At 48.8% G+C, this 26,648-nt stretch overlaps 1 protein-coding gene across 30 annotated transcripts in view; it reads right to left on the bottom strand.

Annotated features, from left to right (window-relative positions):
* Positions 1 to 26,648, bottom strand: part of LOC115938771 (uncharacterized) — a 331,027-nt gene that overhangs the window by 159,229 nt on the left and 145,150 nt on the right. For 3 of the 30 annotated variants that reach the window (XR_014144411.1, XR_014144413.1, XR_014144409.1), the window contains one exon: positions 255 to 26,648. The exons of the other annotated variants lie outside the window; for them this stretch is intronic. The gene's annotated coding sequence lies outside the window, so the exon portion shown is untranslated. Of the gene's footprint in view, positions 1 to 254 lie in introns of those variants that run through there. 30 annotated transcript variants of the gene reach the window in all.

Below are 26,648 nucleotides of genomic sequence, written 5' to 3'. Positions count from 1 at the left end.
CCCAGGACCCTGGGATCATGACCTGAGCCGAAGGCAGACGCTTAACGACTGAGCCACCCAGGCGCCCCTTGGGACATCATTCTTGCCACAGCCACCAGCCTCACATCCCTGTGATTATTCAACATGAGAATGGGGAGGAAAGCCTTTAAATTGGTAAAGCCCTGCTGTATGTGAAAGGTTAAAAATTGTAAGAATCAGCAAACTCCAGCAATAATGTTCATGATATTCGCCCAGGAAAAGAGGGTTGTTCTCCCTCTGATGAGTGGAACAAAATGGTAGCTGTAGAGAGAGGTGGCAAGCTTAGGCGGTAAGATGCTGAAGATGCTGAAGATGCTGAAGGCTCTAGAGCCAAACTGCTCTGGGAAATTGGGCCCTACTCCTAGCCAGCTGTGTGACCTAGGGTAACTCACTTTCTCTCTCTGTGCCTGCTTCTTCATCCATAAAATGTGAATACTAAAGTCCCAGCTCAGAGCACTGTTGTAATTATTAAATAATCTAATCAAAGATGATCTATACACAGCCATTATGTCTTCGCTATTATAAAATCAGTGACAGTGATATTATGTTATAAACAGTAAAATATTATTCATCAAATGTTTGGGCCATCTCCAGACTCACTATAAGTAGCTCCTGCAAACATAAATGCTGTTTTGGAAAGAGTGTGGTAAAAATACTTCTGAGATGGTTTATGATCTTCGAGACATCCCTTTTAAAATAGTGCAAAATGAGTCCACGGAACAGTCATTTAAGAAGTATTTTAATGAGCAACTGCACTCTGCCTAATATGGTGGGCATGCCCTCAACGTCCTACTACCCTTCCCCTTCATACTAGGCATCCCACGACTGGGTGGCGAGCGCGGGTGATAGGTGTTGTGTCCGTGGCACTCCGCATGAGGAGCAGGGAGAAAGGCCCGACCATGGCAGGTACAGTCTGGTGGGGGCCGGCCCACGTGCACCACACAGCTTCATGGCAGGGCCTCTGGGGATGCCATCGAGGCTACAGGGATGCGCTGGCCCCTTAGCTGGGCCCTTCAGGACTGGGACAGCTGGGGCAGCTGGGGCGAGATGAGGAGGCAGGCGCACAGAAGGAGTCCTGGTGAAGCAGGCTGCAGAGGCATGTGACTTCTCAGCTAAGGGGTTTGCATTAGACTCAGTGGGAAGAGGACGCCCAGGGAGGCCTGTCACTGGGGCAAAGCCGTGCTCCCGAAGGCGTGTCAGACAGCGCTGTGAAGGACGGGTGGGCAGAGGCAGGTCCAGAGTTGGGGAGACCCCTTAGGAGGTTTAGAGAGCAGCATCAGGGGGTCTGACATCAGGAGCTGAATGCCACGTTGTGGTGGAAAATCCACCAAGTGAAGGGTTCGTCAGAAGGTGGAATCCCCTCATTCAGGGGAGCCCAGGGGAACGGGGCTGGGGCCTAGAGGAAGACACACACCAGGGACTCTCCTGGGGAGGGGCCCACACTCGGGAAGTCAGAACAGAAGGGCCTGGAACCTGTGAGTCTGCATGAACTTTCTACAGCTACAGTAACAAATAGACACGGTGGCTTCAAACAGCACTCACACCCTGACTGTCTCAGTCTCCACATCAGGCGTGCGATTTGGCTCAGCTGGGTTCTCCGTCCCAGCTTTTGTGGGCTAGATCCAAGGTGTTGGCTCTAATTGGGGGACTGTGGGGAGGACCCTCTTCCAAGCTCACTCATCCATGACCTTGGATGAATTTGGTTCCCTGTGGTTTAGGACTGAGGGCCCGTTTCCTTGCTGGCAGTCAGCAGGGGCCACCCTTCTGCCTCCAGTCCTCACACCTGCGCCCCCACATGTGGGAACCGGCCGCACACCAAACCTTCCTCACACTGGGAGTCTCTCGGATTCCTCTTTGAGGGAATCGCTCTGATCCCAATCAAAGAAAGTTCTCTCTGCATCATCCAGAATAATCTCCATAGAGGCCCACTGATGGGTCACCTTAATTCCACCTGCGAAGTCCCTTCTTCCAGGGAAAGTAACAATTTCATAGGCATAGCCCGAGGTATTGGGCGGGGGGAGGGGAGGCTCTTCTGCCTGGCAGAGCTTCTCTGCTTCTCTACAGGAACCCTGTAGACATCACACAATAAATAACCACAATCACCACCGTCATAGATGGGAGCCCTGCGTTCTAAGGAACCGGGAAGAGGCACATTACCTAGCCTCGGAGAGCCGGCATGGGGAAGAGAGGAACATCAGGAAAGGCCCCCTAGAAGAAAAATGAGATTATCCAATGGACCCTGAAGATGAGCGAGAGTGAAGGGAAGTGTCACTACGAGAGGTGGTTAGTCTGCAGATGATTAGAATAGTACGTTTAGGGGAGGCAGGAAGTCTCCAAGATGTGGCCAGTTGCAGGAGCCAGCCTTCCTGAAAGCTAAGAACTGCCGTCACCCTCCCCTCTCCTGGTGGCATGAATCTGCAAAGAAACTTCCAGAAGCAACACAGTGCACCTTCATGGAAACCCCACAATGCAAGGGAAATGAGCAAAGTGAATCTGCACATGCTGGTCGAGGAAGAGGTATGTGACACAGGAAATGAAAATGACATGCAGACCACTATGCGTAACGGGTTTCCAATTTCCTCCCCTCGCCCGCCAAAAAAGAAAGTGATCGCTTGTGACCATGCACGCGTTTACAGAAGCCAACAGTTATAGATTCAAGAATCGTGTACACTAGATTTTTTAAACCTTTAGTAGCCTGAAATTGGCCATGGTGGGATTTCACCACTGAAGTCAGCAAACCTACAATTCAGGGCTTTTTTTTCCTTCCTGAGAGGCTGAGTTGCACACCACTGGGTTTGCATAAATGACCAAACTGATAATAGGGATTATCTCAGGAAGAGGTGGGATGCGTTTCACAGTGGTGTTGGCCACTTTTCCTTCCTTAGATTATTAATTTTTCAAATTGGTGCAATTACCACCTTTTTCACATCTTTTCATTATCTTCCAGATATATAAATAATGAACATTAAGACGCACCCCAGCTTGCTGTGATCCCCATTTTTCAGGGCTCTCCCGCCATGGAGGCGGCTCCAGCATCATCCTGCAGCCGCAGCGGGCTCTGACGTTCGCAAGAGGACAGGAACCACCGCCCCACGATAATGCGCCGCTCATCACTGACGGCGCTGCTGGGAACTGGGTGGCCCAGGCCAGCCAGACGGTCAGGGGGCGGCAGGGGGGGCGGCCCTCTGGGAGGCTGGGCAAGCTTCCTTGGGAAAAGACCTCCATCAGCTGCAGTCTGAGCCACGGACCTCATGCCTCATCTGCTACAATCATTATGAATCATCCTCGGATTGTTAGGGAGCTAGGAAAGCTTCTCCGGGGCCCGCCAGCTCTGCTTCCCCTGGCCAGCCCTTCCCCCTGTGCCGTCACAGCCAGAGAATGTTCCGGCGGGTGGGTGTGTGTGTGTGTGTGTGTGTGTGTGTGTGTGTGTGTGTGTGTGTGTGGAGGTGGGGGGCTGAACTGCAGAAGGCAACACCAACTCGTCGCCCAGCCGGTGTGAGGCTTTCTCATGTGTAATGTCCTGGGTAACTAACACACTCATCGTAGCCCATGGGGCGTGGAGGTGGGAAGGGGGGCTTCTGCCCAGCAGGCCAGACGGAGGCCCGGTGGAAGACTAGCCCAGGCTCCCCCAAGCAGACACTCCCTGACTTAGCCTCATTTCACTGCTGTCACCACCTGGAGCAGAGTTCTCGACCTGGAACCTTTTGGCCTCTTCCCCCCGGGGCCCTTTCCCTCTGTGACCTCTCAAGCACAGTGAACATGCGGAATATCCCTCCAGGTGCCTGGCGTACAACAGCTGATCGTGATGTGACTGCCGATCCGTGGGCCACTTTATCTGAATGTTTATAGCACTTCTGTCTTTCCTTATCATACCATCGTGCCATGTAAACGATTTGCATCCTGCCCTTCCTTCCCAGAAGGTGGCCCTTCTAAAACCATCACTGTGATGCTTAAGTGGTGGGATCATGAATTCTCTGTACATGCTACCGTTCCTTCGGCCACTCCCATATTCTGTGACATTAAAGCCGTTTCTGATTTTTCGCTGTTATAAATACCACTACGGCCAACATCTTTGTGCATAAGCACAACGGGATTCGGAAAAGTAACTGAAAAAAAATTCTACCTATTTTTGATTGTTAGGTTAATCTCATATGATTGTTATACCTGCAGCTTGGTCAGGTGCAGCATCATCCCCAACATGGAGAAATGAGAACACTCGTCACCCAGCTCCTGTCTGACGGGTAACGGGCTGTGGATGGCTCCCAACGTAAGTGAGGGAGTTGGTGTCCAGGTTTTATCTGCTCATGCTAAAAAGTGAAGGGGGATGCAGCTAGCACATTCTTACTGTATCATGAACTAGATGGCTGGAAGTTTGGGGTCTCATGAACCCACCACCATCTCTCCCACCCACCACCATCACCACAGCCCTGGACCACTGAGAAGGTCTCTTTGGCACGGCCCAGGAGAGATCCATCCACAACGTTTGGAAAAACAGCACTCTGGGAGCTTGAAATAGGGTCGAGGCCTTAACTCAGGCCAGGGACACCCGGATTTGAGGTCCGCTAAGTTTGTTTCTGACCCTCCATAATTCCTTCAACCTGACTCTCTGTTTTTCCACCTACAGGCAGTGGGGTGATGACCAGAAGATCTCTGAGGCCCTCTTTCTGAAGTTCTCTGAAGCTCTCGAACCCAAGCAGAAGGGAGCTGCCAACCCAGGAAAGGCAGGAGCTTGGTGGCCTCAGCTGGCCCAGGAAGTTGGACCATTTGAACTTCAAGCCCCCAGAGCACTGGAGCTCTGTTTCTGGAAACCACCCCTGTCTGGGCCAGGATAACCGCTTCGTGTCACCTGTGTGGCTTGCTGAATTAAAGTATCCTGAGGGCAGGGTATGTACGGTAGGACTCCTCTTTGTCTCCCTTACAACACCAGCTGTGTGGTGAGTATGTGGAATTCATTCTGTATCCTTTGTAACAGCAAACAAGCAAATAGAACTGAACGTGGTCTAAAAGATGCCAGCAAAGGACAAGTTAACGTAAATCATGATCCAGCTATGGAAGATGACCGTGAGCCATTACACGAATGATGGAGAGCTGTCCTTAATAACACAGAGAGAGGTCCACCACATACTCTCCTGGGGTAAATTAATTACAGGACCACAAAGGGATGTGTGTGGCCACGTGTGCCAACGAGGGGGATTTATGTGCTGTCTATGGAAATCCCTGGGTCTTGGGATTTTAGGTAAACTTTTAAATTTTATCCTTTTGTCCTTTTCTGACTTATTCTGTGTTTTTCATAATTAATAAGCATTCCTACCTAGTAGCGTCTAAGGCGGGAAATGGCAAACTACGGCTTTCGGGCCAAATCTGACCACCACCTGCGTGTGTTTGGCACATGAACTAAGAATGGTTTGGAGATTTTTTTTAGCGGTCGGGAGGAAAAAAAAAAAAATCAGAGTAAGAATAGCATTTTGTGACACATGATGATTATCTGAAGTTCACATTTCAGTGTGCAAAAATAAAGCTTTATGGGGAGCACAGTATTGTCCGTGGCTGTTTTTGTGTGGCAATGGCACAGGGTAGCTGCCACAGAGACCGCATGGACCGCACGGTCCTAAATATCTGCTCTCTGGCTATTCTCATAGACCAGTCTGCAGACCCTGGTCTAAGGCCTCGCCTGCTCTGGAAACCTCCGTAAGACCACTGGCTAGAGTGGCAGCTCCCCAGGGTTCTATGGCTCACACTTGACTACAACGCACAATCCTCACTACTCTCGGGATTCTGTACTGTGAATCTGCCTACTCGCCAAAATTTATCTGGAACCCCCAATACACGGCAATTTCCCAGTCATTTTCAGATATTCCCAGAGCGGCAAAAAAACTTGAGTTGTCTGGGCGCCTGGGTGGCTCAGTTGGTTAAGCGACTGCCTTCGGCTCAGGTCATGATCCCAGGGTCCCGGGATCAAGTCTCGCATCGGGCTCCCTGCTCGGCGGGGAGTCTGCTTCTCCCTCTAACCCTACCCCCTCTTGCGCTCTCTCTCTCACTCTCTCTCTCTCTAATAAATAAATTAAAAAAATAAAATAAAAAAAAAAAACTTGAGTTGTCTGACTCGCATGTTCCCAGCTGAGGCTGGACAAGGTGACGCTCTGCTCCTGGTTTCAGCTCTCGTACTGTAAAGAACTATCTCTTCTGAGGTCTGTGTGGTGCCACATTTTCCTCATTTTTGTGCTTCTTTTGTTGGTGGTTTCGCTGTTTAAAAGAGCCTCTAAGCCCAGTGCCTGAATGCTGTGTAGTGTTCCCGAGCACAGAGGCTGTGATGTGCCTTCTGGAGAAAAGATACGTGTGAGAAAAAGCTTCATTCAGACCCTGAGATACAGTGCTGCTGGTCATGAGTTCAATGCCAATGCATCAACAATACATATTGAAGATGCCTTTGAATAGAAACACATATAAAACAAGGTCATGTATTGATTGGTCAACGAAAATGTTGTGGCTTGAGGCACCCAGACCCTGACCCTCTATTTCCCCCTGGGGCAATGATTCGGTATTCACTAACTCCGTGTTTGCCTCCACTTTATACAACAGAACTATGGCAACTAATGAGATTCAACTATACTTGCTTTCAGGATCCATCCTAACACCACCTTAGTTCCCACCAAACCGCAAGTTCCTTGGGGCCAGGGACTGTGACTTGACACCACCACAGAATCTGCCATGCCCCCCTTCACCTACCCCATGGTGAGGCCCAGAGCAGGGCAGAGTAGGAAGGGCCTATGCTCCCCTCCAAGCTCCCCTCCACGAACCCGAACCTCATGATCCTCTTAGAGAATGGGGATCATCCCGGTACCTGCCTTGGGTTGTTGAGAGGACTCAGTGAGCCAGCACAGGTAAGCACTTGACTCCTGGGCCCCTGTGAGCACCTGGTGAGCTGTTCTTGAGAAACTTCCAAAGAAGATGCCCCTTTTCTTTCTCAGAGATCTGTCACTATGCTTGACCACACTCTTCCAAAAAACCCCTTTCCACACATTGAACCCAACCCCCCTTGTAGACTCTGCTGAGTTCTCAGTAGAAACAGCTAGACAGGAAAAGCAAGTAGCCACACAGCGCCGTAGGAACCATCATGAACTTGTCAATCCATCAACAGTTTTTGGCAAAGTACTGCGACAGACACGGAAAGAGCCCGACCTCTCTCTCCCTAATCTCATCCCCAAATGTCAAACGTGCCACCATCGTAGGAGTTTACAAAGTAGCCTGTGAAGAAAAATATACATTAACCTGTAAGGTGAAGCTACGTTAAACAAGAGTAGAGGGAAATAGTACACATAATAAAGGGCAGAATTTGTAGTACACACAATACTCGGGTGTGTTCATAAACCCAAACTTACACTTCTGCAACACTAAAGGAAGGTATTTATGGCAGAAGTGCTCACCGGTGCCCCTCCTAGAGCTCACTTACGCCCAGGGAGGGGTCACCTTGGCAGGGACGACATTTCTCACCTGCTCGCTTCTAAGGAGGGATGATGTGCCCAGCTCTCACCAGAAGAATGCAAGGACAGTTACTAGATGCCACTTCCAGACGAGGTGTTTAGGAAGTGGGTGTCCTTCTCGACCTTCCCTTCCCTCCTCTGCCAGCTAGGTTAGATTTCAAGGTCACTGAAGGGACGGCAGACCAAGAGCATGGAACACACTTGAGTCTTCCAATCGCTGCAGAAGAAATGCCAACCACGGACCAGGAACATCCCTGGGGGGCTTGTCTGTAAGAAATGGGCATCTTTTGTGCTGAGCTACTAAATTACTGAGGTTTATTTGTTACAGCATCTAGAGTTACTCAATGGAACAGTCTCACTTTTTTTTTTTTTTTTTGGCTTTGTTGGATGAAAAAACTGGGGCTCAGTGGTAGATTAAACTTGACAAGGTTACACTGCTAGTAAGGTGTGATTTCCACTAGTTGCTGAGAAGGTTTCTAAAGCCTATGATCTTTCTGAAAGACCCAGCTGCTGACAAGCTAAGAGCTAAGTGCTCTGAGAGTCCAGATGAAGAAGGGTTTAGGGAAAACACTCTGAAAAGCACAAAGTGCTCTAGAAAGAACCAAAGCACATTTGTCATCAGTTTCCTTGTCCTTGTTCCCTTTGCTTAGCCAGGTTCGGTCCATCCAGAATTTCACTTCCAATGGAAGCAGAGAAAGCAAATGTGGTCGCAGACATACCTAATGACTCTCAAAGCCTTCTTATGACTTTGAAATGGGCTGAAAGAGTCCATCCTTCCCACCCACCACGTGCCCTCCCCCGCCCCCCACCCCCAGCCCCAGTCTGTACTCTGGGTTCAGTTTATTATGAGCACTGCCCGTGGCCAGACACGGCCAGGCTGCCTTACAGAAGCCGAAGAAGAAATGAGTACTAGCTGTGACAGGGAAGCTAGATGTGCAGACGGGGGCATTTCGAGGCCCTCACTTCCCTGCTCACAATTAGTCAGCTTCTAGCAGTGATGAGAAGCTGAGGATGTCACAAACAGTGACCTTCGCTGACAGCTCCTATGAGGAAGGACTCTCCAAGGTGCTTGTGGATTCACAACATTAGCCAACCTTCTGCTCAGAGCTGAGGACAATTCCCAGGGAAAAGGTATTTCGTCCGTCTAGCTACTCTCCAGGCTTTCGATGTGGACCTACTGTGCATCAGGCAGTGACCTAAACCAAAGTGAGACACAAGTCCTCAGCCCGAAAACCCTGGTTGGCTGACAGACACACACATGCTTCCAACCCACACACTGTCAAGGGCCCACTGTCCCGTGAGATCCCATTCTTCAGAGCAGCCGCGATGGTCCAAACCTATGTGCACTTGTATGTCCGTCTTTCCCACAAGAAGGTAAAGGTCTTTTCATCTTTGTGGCCCCATATTACGCACAGGTTCTCAGGGTGTGTTGCCTGAACTGAACTGAACCAAGGGAAGGAAGGGAGGAAGGGAGGGAGGGAGGGAGGGAGGGAGGACAGAAGGAAGGAAGAAAGGAAGGAAGGACAGACCCTGGAAATATAAAACTGAACAAAATGCTTTTCCTAAGCCCAAGGCAATGATTGTAGATTAATACTGAGGGTGGACAGGTAAGGAATCACAGTGAGTCCAAGGACATCAGATGTGTAAAATAAAGCAATAATGGAGAAGTCATTAGCTCTGGCAGGAGCAGTCTCCCCACAACGAGTAGACATGAATTAGGACCGTTTGATTTGTTACACATTCCACAGCATCCTGGCCTGCCTCACCATAGCATCCCCCTGCACATTATTATAATCTTTGTTCATCATCTGTCCCCTTCAAAGACAAAATTCCCCAAGGAGCAGAGACGGCTTCTCTCTTGTCCGTTCCCCAGCACCCGGAAGTGCTTGATAATCATTTGTGGAACAGATATATCCGATTAGAGACAAACACACATTATAATCCCCTAATAGATACAGATAGAGCTACGGGTGCTGGGCTTACACACAGGACAAAGTGGCTAACTGTGCCCTGAAGGAAACAGCAACATTATATACACACACATAACTTGCGGCTACCACAGTGATAACAACCGGCCTCATGGACCAGTCGTGGTCCCCAGAGTGAATGCTCACAGAGTCTCATGAGGACGTTAGCATCATTATTCCACAGAGGAAGAGAGGGGCGGAGGCACTGAGAAGAGAAGGTGGCAGGCCCCAGGTCACAGAGCTAGTAAACACGAGAGTTGTGTGACTTCACATGGTGTCCCACTAGAGCACAACCTCAGGAGAGTCAGAGGGAAGGAGAAATGAAGTCACTCCTGCAAAGCAGACAGCCACCAGCACTGGGCTAGGCGGACCCTGGGCACAGAGCAGACACCAGCCTTCATGCCTCATCACAATCCCCAGTGAACCTGCACGGCTCAAGTGTGCCCCCAGAAACACCAGTTCGCTGATTCTCAACCACTGGAAGAGACTTCTAAAAACACCAAAGCCCAGATCCCTCCCCAGACCAATTAAAGCCTAGTTGAGAAGGTGAGGGGTAAGGGGGCGCAGGAATTGGATACCGGTATTTTTTGCAAGCTCCTGGGTGACTATGGCATGCAGACAGGGCTGAGGACCTCTGGCTGCGGCATCTGCAAACCCACTACCATCCCGGAGCAGGGCTCTGGCAAGAGGAACTGCCAAGAGGTTGCTGGAAATCAGGTGTCAGTACAAGAAAGAATGGCTTGACTATTTCCCTGGATGAATCATTTATTCACCTGTGACCATATCCTGAAACAGGGTCCCTGTCAACTCTGCCTGTGGCCCAGAATGGTGGGCTCAGCAGTGCCAAGGTGGGAGGCTCCCCACAAGTGCTCGGGGAGGATGCCCACCACCTGCAAACCTAACGCTCTGCCCTGTAGCAGCTGGAGACCTTGCAAAAGTCACTCGACTCTCTAAGCGTGTTTGCTCATCTGCGAAATGGGAATAAGCATGTTGCAATGATGAAAGGGGATATGGATGCTGAAGAATTCACTAAGCTGAAAAACAAACACAACCAGAAAAACAGCACTTAAATAGAAAGCGTTACCACTGCCAACTTGGAGGCAGTCGGGTCGAGTGGTGGGTAGAGCAGGGATCTGGGTTCAAGCCTGGCTTGGCCTTTATTGTGGAGTCAAGAAACTACTCTGTGCACATTCCTCTATGGTGGTCCACAGCACAGCAATGGCTCGTCTACTCATTCTCTCATTCATCAAGTTGTACTGGGCTTCCACCAAGAGGTTGTTAGATGAATCAAATGACATAATATGTATGAATATGCTTTGGAAATTATAATCTGCTCTACAAAGGTGAGGCTATTGTTCCTGTGTGTAATGATTAACCACAGGCTCATGGGCTTCCGGGTCTACAGGGACCTTACAGGGTCACATCACAGTGGGATGCTCGAATTCCTCCCACCCTAGTCCCTCTCAGTCCAGTGTGACCTCTACGTGGATCTCACCGGCAATGAGACCATGTGTGCTGTCTGAGACCACTCAGTCCACCCAGAGGGTCTCCATTTCCTTTTTCTCCGTTGAGATGTCTGCCTGTTCTCTCCACTTCTCCTTCTTAGTTCTGATCTTTGGGGCCATATAAGACACACCAGAGCTACTTTCATTCTTCCTGCATTTCTCATTGGAGACAACCATCATGAATGTCTACCTCCACCCTCCAACTCCCCCCACCCCCTTCTGTGGGAAGCTGGGGCAGTGCGAGTCCCCTGTCTCCATCAGCTTGGGCTGCTACAACAAAAAACTAGAGACTGGGTGGGCTTAACCAACAGAAATTTATTTTCTTACAGTTCTGGAAACAGAAGTCCAAGATCGAGGTGTTGAGAGGCTTAGGTTCTTCTGAGGCTTTTCTCTTGGGGCCCCACTCTCATGACTCCATCTACCCCCAATCACCTCCCCAAGAGTCCATCTCCAAATACCATCACCTTGGGGGTTAGGACTTCACCATATAAATTTGGGGGGCGGGGGGACACGATTCAGTCCACAACACATCCCCCCAAAAGGTCCTCTTGCTAAGCAGAAGCAAATCTTCTTCAGACATTGAGTACCCACAATGCCTACAAAGCATTAGTTATATCCGTGGAGAAAACAAATAGGAATTACCTGCCCTCAAGACACTTCTGGTCGAAAGAGGATCTCTATCTACACATAAGAGGTCCTTGCACCATCAGAAAGAATGGGCCATAAGCCAGGGATAGGAAGAGAGTCAAAGAGGTCAAGGGAAGAAAACATAGCCCTGCCCTTCGACTAGCTTTTATTATAGAGGTGGTGAGTCCTGCGCTGAAATCAGGACACGCTCATTCATTCACCACTGACTGAGCACCTTCTCTCGCTTACAAGGATCCCTGCTACAAGCCGCAGATGTAGCCATGAGCAGAGCAGATACGCCAGCAGCCTCTACAGAACTGAATTCTGTGTTCTGCTACAGACATGCGATCCTTCCAGGCGGGATGAGTCAGGCCAGACCTCTGCACCCCTGGTCCCGAGCACAATGCCGCACCCCAAGTAGATGCTTAATGACATATCTCATCAAATAACAGCGAAAACGAAGACCTCTCCAAAGTCAGCCTTTATCATCAGAGGTAATTAATTGGTACTTGCTCAAGCATGGCCACGTGCCTTCCTAAATGCCAGATCCCTGATTATTAAGAAGAGCCAAGGGCCCCAGGGGTCCCGGAGAGCTGAGCCCTCAAAACCACCGTGACGCCGTTCTTGTGCAGACAGAGAGCAAACAGGACTGGACCTGCCTTCTGATGACGACTCACCACCAAAATCTCAGGCCTCAGTGACAGGTTCAATCCTGGAAAAATGGAATTTGAAGAAGCTGGCTCCTGTGTCGCTGCCCACTGGACCACAGGTCTTGGGGGAGGGCTGATGACTCCCACCCGAGCATCAATGCAAGTGTCATGAAGGAGGAAGACCTTCCACAGCTCGCAAGACCAAGGCCACAATGTGAAGATCACTGAGACAACTGTTGCATTCAGTAAACCGGGGCTGCCTTCAGCTACTTGAAGTGGCAGCTGAGAAAGGACACAGTTTAGAGTATCTGCACTGTGCATCCTTGATGGGCAGGATGTCCAAAGAAGCTTCCATCGGAGCCCAGAAAAGCAGTTACAGGGCACCAGCTTGAACAAAGTGTAACTTCTCCTTCTGGGTTCCTGTCAATCTCCCCCAATGTTTAGGGAGAGATTCTCGCTGTTCAGCCTTGGAAGCACTTTTCCCTTTCCAGTTGACTTTCCTGAAATCATGCCTTACTGAGCTATGGTTCTTACTCAACTCTACTTCCTATGCCAGAATCTTACTGACAAGAAATTTAAAAGGACTGGGTGCCAAAATACCCAGCCCGACACTTGTTTTTAGGTTTAGCATACTTTTATACTAAAACATTTTACACTAATATTTATCCTAACATTAATGTAATATTAAAATATCTCATGCTAAAATATTACATATTTTTAGTTCACATAGAATTGGGATGCTACATGGGTGCCTGGGTGGCTCAGTTGGTTAAGCGACTGCCTTCGGCTCAGGTCATGATCCTGGAGTCCCGGGATCGAGTCCCACATCAGGCTCCCTGATCAGCAGGGGGTCTGCTTCTCCCTCTGCCCTCTTCCCTCTTGTGCTCTCTGTCTCTCATTCTCTCTCTCTCAAATAAATAAATAAAATCTTTAAAAAAAAAAAAAAAGAATTGGGATGCTACAGTGTGACTTCCCCTTGGTCATTTCAAACACTGAAGACATTTGCCTGGATATCTATGTTTACGCTGCTCACATCCACGCACAATACAATAGGACGGGCACAACCATTGCTTTTGTCAGATTTGCCAAGTGTTAGATTTTTTTACATGTATTTCTCAGAATATATATACACATAGAGGCAGTCCCCAACTTATGATGGTCTGACTTATGATTTTTTTGACTTTATGATGGTGTGAAAGCAATATGCATAGAGTGGAAAGCGTACTTGGAATTTTGCATTTGGATCTTTTCCCGGGCTAGGGACATGGGGTATGAGCCTCTCTCGTGGTGCTGGGTAGCTGCCCCAGCGCCAGTCAGCTAGCAATCTCAAGGGTCAACAACTGATAAACTGACAACCATTCTGTTTGTCACTTTCAGTACAGTAGTCAATAAATTACATGAGATATTGAACACTTTCTCAAACAGGCTGTGCATTAGGTGATTTTGCCCAATTAGAGGCTAATGCAAGTGTTCTAGGCACGTTTAAGGTAGGCTAAACAAGCTATGATGTTCAGTAGGTAGGTTAGGTGTATTACATGCATTTTTTACTTAAGATATTTCAACTTAATGATAAGTTTTACGTGGATATAATCCCACTGTAGGTCAAGAAAGAACTGTATACACACACACATAAAGAATAGGCCCTTCAATGAAGCAAATGTTTTAAAAGACTGAGATACTTTGTTATGTGATGGTTTTATTGTAGCTAAAACAATTTCTGATCACAGAATTTCTGAAAATTTTGTCATTTCTTTTACCATACTTACTGGAAGACGATGATTCTTTTTGTTCAAAGACTGAACTTTTCCCCTTCTTTTCCATAGCCTTTGGTTGAAAAAAAAAAACAACAAAACTTTCTACTAATGAAGTAAGCAGAAAGCTAATATTTTATATGCTTTTCAGCTGTGTAATTTAATATTGGGATACTTCATTATTAGCTTATGTCATTGATAAAGCCACGGGGGCCAAAGAGTGATGTGTATGAATATTAGTTCAACCATATATTTATAATGTCTGGGAAGATGCAGCTATAATGCTGTGGGAGAAATAATCTGGCAGTGTTCACTTGCTTGCAAAAACCTAGTGCTAGAGCTTAACTACCTAAGTGCACACTGAAATGAAAAGAACACACAGAATGGACTTAGCTTTTGACTCCTAGACAAACCTGTGGATTTCAGGCCGCCATCCCACAGTGAGCTCCTAAGCCTCATTGGGTGGCTGCAGCATAAAGCCTGGGAGTGCTCAGCATTTTGTCCAGCACAGGGAGAGCTGCATAAAAACACTTATAGATTCTATTTTTATTATCATCATCATCATTTATAATAATTACCAAGAGAACCATCCACGGAAGCGCCATGCCAGAACAAGGCGAAGAACCTAGAACACAAAAGTGGGGTCAGCATTTAGGAGCTGCAAGAAGTCATGGGGCAGCCCAGTGAGCAGAAGGAAACAAACAGAAACCATTCTGGAGAATAAACCCAAAAGGAGTAAGGGACAGGATGGGGCAGGGGACAGGTACTAATCCAGTGAGCCCACCAGAGCCTGTAGGGCACTCCTTTTTGCATCAGTTTCCTCCCTGATAAACTGGAACAGTGTTACCTAGTAGTGGGGAGATTACATTAGTCAACTTGTAATAGCTCATAGTACACAGCAGAGCTTCAAGAGATGTTACTTTTGTTCCTGCTTCTCCCTTCTTGAATCAAGGAGCATTGGCTCTAAAACGCGAAAACTAACCTATACATAAACATAAACCCAAGTAAATGAAATTGTACATGAACTACAAAGCCTAGTGATCATTAAAAGTCCCTGGGAGGAACTGATCACGGTTCACTAATTAACTGGGTTTGGAGATACCAAGCACCACTTAACTAATCATTGCTCCTTAGAGGAGCAAATATGATGACTGTCACTTGGCAAATTTATAATTTATACTCCTCTGGGAAGACTGGAAGAATATGCACTTAGGAATCAAGTTCTCCCCTAAAGTTTTCAAGGATGAACAATTGCCAGTTTCCTTGGATAAAGGTAAGATGAGTCAGCTGGTTTCATGGTTAACCAGCATGGACTGCAGCCCCACCCCCACCCCCATGCATCTCCAACCTACAGATTTGTTAAGGATCAGACGGAGGAAAGCGGAGAGTGGACTGAAAAATGGGTGAGGGTTCACTAGGTAAGACCTTTTGCTCGGCACTCCCTGTGTGCAGGAACATGTAACAGAGACTGAGATGGATGGGGGTTATCAGAACTAAACACACATGTGCAGAAGCACACCCACACACAACCCATGTGCTCACGACTCTTCCATTCTAGTAGTAAAACATGCTCTTTGTTTAAAAAAAAGAAAAAGTCAAAGTCAAAGCTCCCACTTCCTCACACCTTCCAATCACAGTTCCCAGAAATGTCTGTTAACAAAAAGTACAGACCCTTCTCAGAATTTCTCCCATATGTTGATGAATAGGCGTATGCCCCTATTGTTCTGTATGATTTTATAAAAGCGGGCTAACTCTATGCAAAAAGTACGACCATTCTTCAATTAATTGATTATGGACACCTTTCCATACTAGTATATATAAATTTATCTAATTTGTACTTAAATTGTTTTTTTTTTTAACTTTTCACTTTAAAATAATTCCACACTTCCAAAAAGAGTTTACAACTATAGTGAATTTCCATAGCCTTGCAATTTCTCAGTATGGATGTCTTGTGTAACCACAGTACAGTTACCAAATTTTATCAAGAAATTAACATGAACATGATACTATTGCTTAATTTTTACCAATAGTGTCTTTCCCAACCCAGAATCCAATCCTGGGTCACATATGGCTTTTACCTGCCATGTCCCTTTAGTCTCCTTTAACCTGGAATCATTCCTCAGTCTTGCTTTGTCTTTCATTTTTGAAGAGTACCGAGCAGCTATTTTGTAGAAATGTCCCTCAGTTTGGTTCTGTTGGCTATTTCCTCATTATTAATTTGAGCGTATGGGCTTCTGGCAAGAATCCCACTGAAGGAGTGGCTGACTCCAGGGCTGGGGAAGGGACAGACAAGATGAGACTAGAACATCTTGTGGTGCCAAAAAGTAAGGCAATGCTCAAAAAACGATGTCAAAAGGACAAAGAGCTCAACATGAAGGGCACCCCAGTGGCCAGATCTAGAAAAAACTGAGCAAAAAAATAATTGCTGTTATCGATAGTAACCAATATAATAAAAATGCATGAGTTCCAACCAATATGAATAGTTCAATTTTTTTTGAGTGGAAAAGAAAGGAAAGCTCTGCCTTACATTAGAATCCCAATTGATAAATACAGAAATAATGATGAGACAGACAACTGTTCGGCAAGCACCAACAGTTGAACAGTTTCAAGCAAATAATCAATGATGGGTGCTAAAATTAGTCAGGTACAAGTAAGATGAGAAACCCACTATTAACATAGTTTCAAAGTATCTCCAGACAAGATAGTAAGATGAGAAACCCACTATTAACATAGTTTCAAAGTATCTCCAGACAAGATACTTACTAATAATAAAGAGAAAAATAATAACTTTACAGTGGAGAAACCGGCCAGACACCAGGTTGACCTTCATCAAGTAATCAAGGTCGATATCCTCAGGGATGGGACAAACCAACACCCTGTACCTCCTGATCTGATGCACTGGGGAGGACACGACAGCTCACTCTTCTTGGTGCCTGCTGAGCGGGACATGGTCCAGCAGTGAGGCTTTCTTCCGGGGTCTGCCATTTTATCAATGCCATCACCGGAGTATCGTTCGCAACTTGTTTTATTGTTTCTCCAGGCCCGACTCATCAGAGGTGCACCCACTCTACACATTAAGAGGTCCTGCCAAAACTTCCCTCAACAAAGTTGGTCTGATTCATCACCACCCTGTCCCCCCGGGCACTGCAGGAGAGTACCCACTTTCTCTTGCCAACATTCATCGCTACAACTTGCAGAACCCGATGCAGGAGCTAAGGAAACTGGCTCTGGCTGCGTCAGCCGGGACAAGATGCTGGAAGCAGGAGCCAAGAGAACAAGGAGCCTGGGTGCATCTGGCCAGGGAGGTATTTTCGGAGGCTTAACAAGGGCAGGGCTCCGGGCCAAGCAGGACTCCGGGCCAAGCACGACTCAATGGCATGTACACTTATACATGTGCAAAAAAATACCAGGGAAAAGGGCTCTAACGTAGCTGCAGGATGCCACACTCATGTGCTACTGGGGAAGGACTCAAGAGCTTGAATTTGTACCAATGCCCACTGGGCCTCAGCTCCTGACTTCATGATAACAAGTCTCAAATAATACTGATGCGGTAATGAAGTTTCCCAATCAAACCTGCTAATGCTAACTGGCAACCTTTGTGTTGTGTTTTATAACCCGCTTCACATCACTTTATGGACATTTCATAACAACGGTGAGAAAAGCTTTATTCCCTTTACAGGTAACAAAGAGCAGACACTCGGTGAGAGGAAGTTAACTGGGCCAGAGTCCAACAGCGAGGGGAGGAGAGAGGCAGCTGGTTATGTGGAAGCCTAGGTCAGAGCTCATCTGGAGAGCAGTGCTTCTCCCGGCCTGGACTGGTAAGGTGCTGAGGGCCCGCAGACACTCACTCTCCTCCCCTCCACAGCCACCTGATGAGGCCGGCACCATCACTGGCTTCATTTTGCAAGAAGGAAAAACTGGGATTTCGCCGAAGTCCTTGCCAGCAGTAAGGGACAGGCTGAGGACTCGCACTGGGTCATGCGACCTGTAGGCCCGTGTTCCTATGGTGGTGCTGCCGGGGCTCTTCTCTACGACTTCCAAGACCTGGCTTCCTGCTGACTGCGCCCTGGGCAGTGGGCAGCGAGGGGCAAAGCAGAGCTTGTTCATGCTGCCTCCCACCTCCTGAGATGAAGAAAGGGCGAGAAAGGGGAAGCACCGGCCACGGGGGCCAAAGCCCTCCCTTCTCCCCGACACGATCCACCCAATACACTCTCGGTCATGATCACCTACTGTATACACGCTGGCTGGACTCCACAGCCCTGCTTTACGAGCTAGTCTGCAGCAAGACAAATCCATGAACACAAACCCAAACGACAGTTCAATACCCGACAGTGACATCAGTGATGATAAAGCAGAGGGCTGAGAAAGACAGGGTGCAGGAGGCCTCAGAGAGGGCGGTGCCTACAGTGACCCCTCACAGCCCCCCTGCCTCACTGGGGCAGGGGCGAAGGAGCCAATCCTGCAGGGCAGAGGCGGCGGGGGGAGGGTTGGATGTGGGCAGAAGGGAAGACTGCTGGCAGCTACTAAGCACCCACTTAGTGATCTCACTTACCCTTTCCCAACAACCCCCTAGGCAGGCATTATCCCCATGAGGACAGTGAGGAATGAGAGAGGCAGCTAGTATTTGGAAAGGGAGGCTCAGAGAGGGTGGTTAACTTGCCCAAGGCATCCAGGCACTGATGTTAAAACAAAATAAAATACAAAGTGATGAAAATGCCAGGATAAAAACCAGGTGTAGCTGGAACTCAAGTTGGGGTCTAACCAGGCTCCAGGTTTTCTCTGTAATTCACAAGAGCCAAGGACACTGGACTGTATAAGAAAATCCAGAAGATGGGACCTGCTATGGACTGAATTGTGTCTCCCTGGAAATGCATATGTTGAAGTCCCAATCCCCAGTGTGACTGTATTTGGAGACAAGGTCTTTATGGAGGTAAAGAGGGACAAATGAGGTCATAAAGGTGGAGCCCGGATCCAAGAGGACTAGTCTACTTATACAAAGAGACACCACAGAGCCTGTGTACTCTCTCTCTCCGCGAGGAAGAAAGAAGGTGCCCATCTGCGTGCCAGCAACAGATTCTTCACCAGAAATTGAATCAGCTGCACCTTGATCTTGGACTCCCCAGTGTCAGAACTTCGAGAAAATAAATTTCCTGCTGTTTAAGCCACCCAGTCTATGGTATTTTGTTACGGCCGCCCAAGGTGACTGCGACTTGGCCAGTCTATACATCAGACAGTATGGCCTGATTACTGTGTTCTTTTGAGTATGCCCTCATCACTCGTGTCTGAGCACAGCCCCCAAATTCTGCATAAGTATTTGTTTGTCATTTATACACATAAATGCCTGTAATATTAGAAAATATACAAAAACGAAGCTATTTTCTAAGAAGGGAATAAAATAAAAATAGGAGCTGTAACATTTTCTTCTTATGCCCTGTTTTGGGTTGAACTGTGTCTCGAGAAAGGTATGTTACAGTCCTAACCCCCCAGTACCTGTGAATGTGAGCTTATTTGATAATGGGTCTTTGTAGAAGTAGTCAAGTGAAGATGAAGTCATCTTGGATTAGGGTGGACCTAATCCTTACAAGAAAAGGGAAATCTGAATATAGACACACCAGAGAGAAGCCCACGGGAGGCTTAAGTCAGGGACAGGAGAGATGCAGCCACAAGCCAACAAAGGCCAAGGACTGCCAGATGCTACCAGGAGCTCGGAGAAGAGGAAGGACTCTTCCCTAGAATCTTCAGAGGTGCACGGTCCTGCTGACGCCTTGATTTCAGGCTTCTGACCTGAAGAACTGAGAGAGAATAAACTTCTGTTGTTTTCAGCCACCTAGCCAGTGGTCCTTTGTTATGGCAGCCCCGGCAAACTAGTACACACCGCCAATAGTCCACACAGCCCATTCTGGAATGCTCTGAATCAGGAAGGTAAAGTGTAAAGCACTATAAGGAAAATGGAATGCACATACAAAGGCCAGTTTTTGCTACGGCTGACCATCGTCATGATCATACTCAATGAGCATTATCGAGGAATATCATGATTTATAACCAAGCACATTGCCCCTGAAGGGGGACAAGGACTCCAGCCAGACTTACCGTGTACAGGCTCGGCAGTGGATTGACAAAAGCACTGTCACCGTGCCCCGTGAGGATGGCGAATGCAGACCAGGGTATTGGGGCAAGGGGCAAATCACGGGAGGAGAGCTGACCCCGAAACGGGGTCAAGGAGACACTCCTCGGTAAGCAGCCACGGGGAGCAGGAAGGGTCGCAGGAAGCGTGCCTTCTGCAGGGTCACGGCACAGAGGAAATTCCCCAAGAAGCCCCGGCCCACATCTTCTCCCCAGGCCAGCCTCACTTCCCCGTCAGCACTGCCCCAGGCTGTTTGGACAAGGCTATTTCCACCCCACACGGGCACACGCCCCTGCAGACACAGAGGAGCCCAGCACACCCTGGGGACTGGTGCCCACGGCGGAAAACCCAAAGCATCACCCGCCCTGCTCAGCAGGCTGTGGAGACGGACCACTGGCGAGCCCCCTGGGAGTGCCCGTGGTCGTGGATGGCGGCAGGAGGAGGTGAAGACAGCCAGCGACTGACACAGAGTGCGCAGGTGGGCGGTGGGGGGGCCCACTCGGGGCCTCGAGGTCACAAGTTTGGAAACCTGCTTCCAGCTCAGTTGAGCGAAGGAGACAGGAGTGGGAAATACAAAAATACACCTTGTGCATTAATCAGGGTTCGACCCAGAAGAGGCAGAGTTTCAGATTAAAGAGCCATTTACTGAAAAGGCCAAAGGGGGACCCTGAAGCATCCGAGAAATAGTGGCTGCATAGAGCAGTGCACCCCCTTAGGGATGGGGCGGAAGAGTGGGATGATGAGAAGTCCGGCAGGCCCTGGGTGGGGGGGTTCTTGGCTGGGGGTGTCATCTCTGAGAACAGCCAGTGAGGCTGGTTCCCGGAGGATGGGACCAAAAGGAACCTGTGCAAGCTGGAAGCCACCATTGCCCTGAGACCAAGTGCTGCCCCCATCACCACGTCAGGAACAGGGGCGAATAGCAAGGTGCAAGGCCCTCCACCCTCCCAGGCTTCCGGTCCCCCTGGAGCCATCAGATGTGGCCACAGTGGGCCTGCAGTGCTTCAGGGCTAGAATCAGAAGCCGTGGGCTGGTCACTGCTTGGTCACTGCTCCCTCAACACCGGGCACACACAGGGGCAAGAGTCAAAAGGCTGACAAACAACCGCTCAGGCACAGACCCTGGGCAACCCGACAGGACACCGACCTGAGCCGGGCAGCCAGGCCGGTACGTCACAGCAGGTGTCCCGGCTCCTCGTCGGCCCCGTGTGCCGTCCAGTTCCCCACCAATCCCACCAGGCCCACACCACTGACTCCCATCGCCTGCCTGGCCCCGGAGACACATGAGTTTGGGATAGCTGGCAGAAAAGGGGAGCAGGGAGGGCATCCCGCACTGGACATGAATGCCTTCATTCCCCTTCGGTGTGCCGCAAATTCTAAGAAAGCCAGACATGTGTCTTGTCCACTGCTTTAGTTCCCTGACAAACTCACGAACCGAATAGCTGAGCCCTTTCTCTGGTTCTGGGGGGCTGTGTGAGTCCCTGCTGAGGTGACACAGGATTTCCCTCAAGGGTTTGGTCTACTTAGGAGAGGCAGACACGCAAGAGTTCAATTAAAAAAACGAAAAAGGGGGGATGGACATATTCTGATGTGGTAAGGCCAGGGGGCTCAGGAGTGTGGGAGGAGAGGGCATGCAGCAGGGGTGACATGGGGAAAGCGTCCTGCAGGAGGCCAGGAAGGCCAAGAGGCCGGGAAGGGCACAGAGGCCCAGGGAGAGATGAGCAAGGCTGATGTGCATGTGATGGCGTCCTGGTCTACACGTACTCTGGGCAGGACCCATCTCTGAGTCTCTGTCCGCCTGTGGCCAGGAGACCACAGTACCCACAGGGAAAAGTCCAGTGTTCTCAGCCACAGCTCTCTGCCCATGTGGACCTTTGGACCTCACCATTCATCACCTCCTCTTGCCAATCAATGTGGCCAGAAAAAATAAGCCTGTTCAATAGTGTGGGAGTGTGGTAATGGATTATAGCTGGGACATCCGCTGAATTCACGGTTAGCTTAATATAGATCCAGATGGATATGTATAAAAATATTTATACACAAGTGGGTATACGAGGGTTAGTATACACACATGTATTTCATCACTGTCAATGAGAAGGCCTAGAAGGAGTGACATCCCAGGAGCCATGAGCACATCTAGCACCCACACCTTGGTTTCTAATACCATTCCCTGATAAAACAAACTGGGCTCCTTGGGGAAATGGCTGATTCTAGATCTGGGGCAGGAAATATACAAGTAGTGCCAGAAAGTAAGGAAATGCTCAAAAACAAGCAAACAAGCAAGCAACTAAACAGAAACTCCCACAATAATGGGAGGTATGTCAAAATAATGGAGGTGGGAGGCGGGGAGAGGTATGTTAAAAGGACATAGGAGCCCACAGAAAGAGCTCCCAATGGCCAAAGCTGGAAAAGCATGTGCAAATAAAGTCATACTGGATTATAATCCAATGTATATATTCAATATCCATGATGCCATATTGAGATATATCAATATAGATGGAGTGGGGGGAAATCTCCCATGGAGAAGACTTCCACATAGTTCATGTAACGACTCCACCACCAAGGGGGAGCATGGTCTCCCACTCCCTAAGTGTAGGCTGTATATAGTGATATCCATCCAAGCACAGTGGGGAAGGTGAGGCAGGGAGAGTATATTACAATGGAGAAATCTGACAAGAGGCAACATAGCCAGGTGGTCAAGGTCAACATTAACAGTGATTACTCATGTGATAGTGTATCACTTGATATGATGTGATGAAAATAGCACTTTACACCTGGGGTCTTCCTTCCCAAGGCCATGATCCCAGTCTACTCTGGGAAAAACATCAGACAAGTCCTAATTGAGGGACAATCTACAAAGTACCTGACCAGTACTCTTCAAAACTGTCAAGGTCATCAGAAACAAGGGAAGTCTGAGAAACTGTCACAGCCAAGAGAGGCCTAAAGAAAGACAAGACTAGATAGAGCGGATGGGATCCTTGGACAGTAAAAAGAGTATCAGGTAAAAAGTAAGGAAATCTAAAAAATAAGTATAAACTGTAGTTAGTAATAGTGAATCGATATTGGTCATTCATCGTAACAAATGTGCCACCCTAACGTAAGATGTTCATAGCAGGGAAAACAAGTGTGCAGTATGTGGGACCATTCAGAAGGACTGTCACAATTTTCTGGTAAAATAGAAAACTGTTCTAAAAATAAATTTTGCTTAAAAACGTGTGTGAAGGATATGGATGGGAGAGTGGAAGCACAGGGAGTACAGGTAAAAACGATGACCCCTGGAAAATTTGCTTCGATTTCTGCTCCTGTGATGATTCTCCGACGCTGCCTTCCGCCCCCACTGGGGACAATCAGGTTCAAAGACCCAAAACAAATGGCCAATGAATATGTCAGCTCAACGGCCACGGGTGGAATATCTCAGGTGCCTCTGAAGAGCCAGACCACAATGTCATTTGGTGCTCAGAACAGCTCACTCGGCAGAGGAGGAAACCAAGGCTCAGAAGCACCAAGAGCCTTCTTCCCAGCCCAGGGCTGGCAGGTGGCAAAGCAGAGACCAAGGCTCAGGTCTCCTTCCGGGGTCCCTTCTGCTACAGGTCCCCTGCCGAGGTCCCAATTCCCTCCCATCCCAGCAGGGGCAGGGGCAGACACTCAGAGAAGAAGCAAGCTCAGAGAGGATGGCACTTAAATTGGTTTTTCTTTTTTCTTTTTCCTCTTATTTTTATTTGTATGAAAATTTCCCTTAATCCAACCTTTTTAAAGGTCCCTCCCCCATCTGATTTCCCACAGGCATGAAGGTGGGGTGCCTCTGGTCTGCAACAGCAGAAAAATGGCCATATGAGTCCTTGAGGCCGAACACTGTAAGATGCTGGAACGGGTCAATTCCTGCGTTTAATAAAGGTTTCACCTTTGCAAGGAAGTTTAAAAAAAAAAAAAAAAAAAAGGCCAGCTTGCATCCATCCCACTGATGGGTGTTTTCTTCCCAAAGGCACCCACCACGACTAGCTCTGCCAGAGTGACAAAACGGGAGAGAAAATGGCTTGGAGCAGAAGAATGTGAATTCCCAGCAAGCTGGTCATTCGTCAGAGAGACCATAGGGACCCAGAAGGCAGCAGTGTGGGGCTTCTGGAAGCCACCCACATTCCAGAGGAGCCAGGCCACGAGACAGCTGTGTGCCACGTGGGGCTGTCACTTCACCCATCACAAACCAAGGATCAAACCCACTGGAGCCAGCCACCCAGACAAACCTGGATCCCAGGGGAGCAGGAAGGGAAGGGTTTCTCACCCGGAGAGAATCTGGTGCCCAAGCTGGGAAGCGACTGGAAGGAATAGGGGGCGCATCTGGGGTAAGAGGCACCAAGAGACACACTGGGATGGGCTAACCCAGGATATGGAGCACTTACTGCAATTTAGCAAATGGTTCTCTCATTAGTAAAATCTTCTGAATGTTAGCCTCAAGTTACAAAATAAAAGGAACTTGAAATGATGCAAAGGCCCAGAAGTACTACTCTGCATCACACACATCTCACGGGGAGACGCTTTCATTTATCATCTTGGGTGTGTTCCTTAACCTCCATCCGCTCACACGTTCGGAAAAGTAAATGAGATGATAGATGGAAAGGGTTGGGGCGCCTGGGTGGCTCAGTCGGTGAAGCATCCAACTCTTGATTTCGGCTCAAGTCCTGATCTCAGGGTTGTGGGCTCTACGCGGGGTGTGGAGTCTACTGGAGAGTCTCCCTCTTCCTCTGCCCCTCCCCCTGCTTGTGTGCACTCTTTCTTCCTCTCTCTCTAAAATAAATAGAATCTTTACGGGGCGCCTGGGTGGCTCAGTCGTTAAGTATCTGCCTTCGGCTCAGGTCATGATCCCAGGGTCCTGGGATCGAGCCCCGCATCGGGCTCCCTGCTCCGCGGGAAGCCTGCTTCTCCCTCTCCCACCCGCCCTGCTTGTGTTCCCTCTCTCACTGTGTCTCTCTCTGTCAAATAAATAAAATCTTTAAAAAAATAAAATAAAATAAAATAAATAGAATCTTTAAAAGAAGATACATATGTATGGAAAGTACTGAGCTACAATTATCATTCGTAGTATTTGTATTTTTACCATGACACAAGTACTGTGCCCCAACACCACTTCTACTCCCATAAGGACAGCATCTCATTCGTGGGGCCTCACAGCGCTGATCGAGCTGCCTCTGTTTCCAGGAGCCTGATGCCATGAGCACAGTAGTATTCATGAAATACCGGATTCTGTGTGAGCAAGGAAGGAAGGATGAGTGATGACTATGAGCAGGGCCCAGCTTGGGGAAGCTCTGCATCAGGATACAGACAGGACAGACAAAAGTAGCTCTTACAGTCCCTCTTGTGGGCACCTCATTTTCAAGATGGGATTGTGAAGGTTCAAAGGTGTCAGCCAGGACCCAGCTCTCATAGAGGAGCCTCGGGGCCATGGCAATCAACCTCTCCATGGCCCGTGGCCCGAGCTGTGCGTCCACCACGCATCCGAGTCAGCTCAGGCTGCGTAACAAAACTCCAGAGGGCACACAAGGCTTGCATGACAGACATTGATTTTCTCGCAGCTCTGGAGGCAAGAAGTCTGAGATCCAGGTTCTAGCCCATTCGGTTCCTGATGAGAGATCTCTTTCTGGCGTGCAGACAACCACCTTCTTGCTGCATCCTCACATGGCATAGAGAAGAGCAAGCTCTCCCAGCTCTCTGTGTCTCTTCTTATAAGGACGCTAATCTGATCGGATCAGAGTCCCACCCTTCTGACCTCATTTAAGCTGACGTACTTCCTTCACTCAAACACAAGTACACTGGGGGGGGGGTGCAGACAGCTTCAGCATGTGAATCTGGGGGAGACGGGGGGCACACAGACATTTAGGCCGTAACACCATGCAAACACAGTTATTTGAATACACTGTCTCCCCCAGCGTGTTTACCTACTGTTGTCTCTCAGAGCTGGGGTGCTACCTGGCTCACGGCAAGGATGTGGAAGAGGGTGGGAGGGAGGGAGGAATCTGCCGTATCATGCTGGCCACCACACCAGGTGCTGCGGAGGTGGACCCCAGTGCAGCCCCATTAGCCTCTCCTCCCTTCCCCCAAGAGGCACTCTTGAGAGAAAGATCCTCATCTTCAGAAGAAAAATCTGGGAGACAGAGAAAGGAAGATGGCAGAGAAAAATCACAGGAGAGGCAGACAGACAGACAGATGGAGCAGTGAGGGGCCACAAAGAGACAGTCCAGAGAGCCTGCAGATCAGGTGGGGCAGGCCTGAGTGCCCGGACTCTGAAGATGCAAACTTGAGATGCACCACCAGCCAGCAGGGAGGCCTCACCAGCACCACCTCTCTGAGTCTCCAGGTCATTCATCAGTGAGATATGGTGTCCCAGTCTGCTCAGCCTGCCATTGCAAGACGCCACCAACGGGGTTCCTTAAATAACATCTCTCAAGGTTCCTGGAGGCTGAACGCCCAAGACCTAGGTGCTGGCAGATTTCAGGTCCTGGTTTGCAAAAGACAGTCTTCTGGTTTCGTCCTCACA

The sequence above is a fragment of the Leptonychotes weddellii genome, chromosome 4 (genome assembly GCF_054177405.1).
Source record: "Leptonychotes weddellii isolate Sample4059 chromosome 4, ASM5417740v2, whole genome shotgun sequence".
In the NCBI taxonomy this organism is placed as follows: Eukaryota; Metazoa; Chordata; class Mammalia; order Carnivora; family Phocidae; genus Leptonychotes; species Leptonychotes weddellii.
This window is presented reverse-complemented; position numbering and strand designations above follow the sequence as displayed.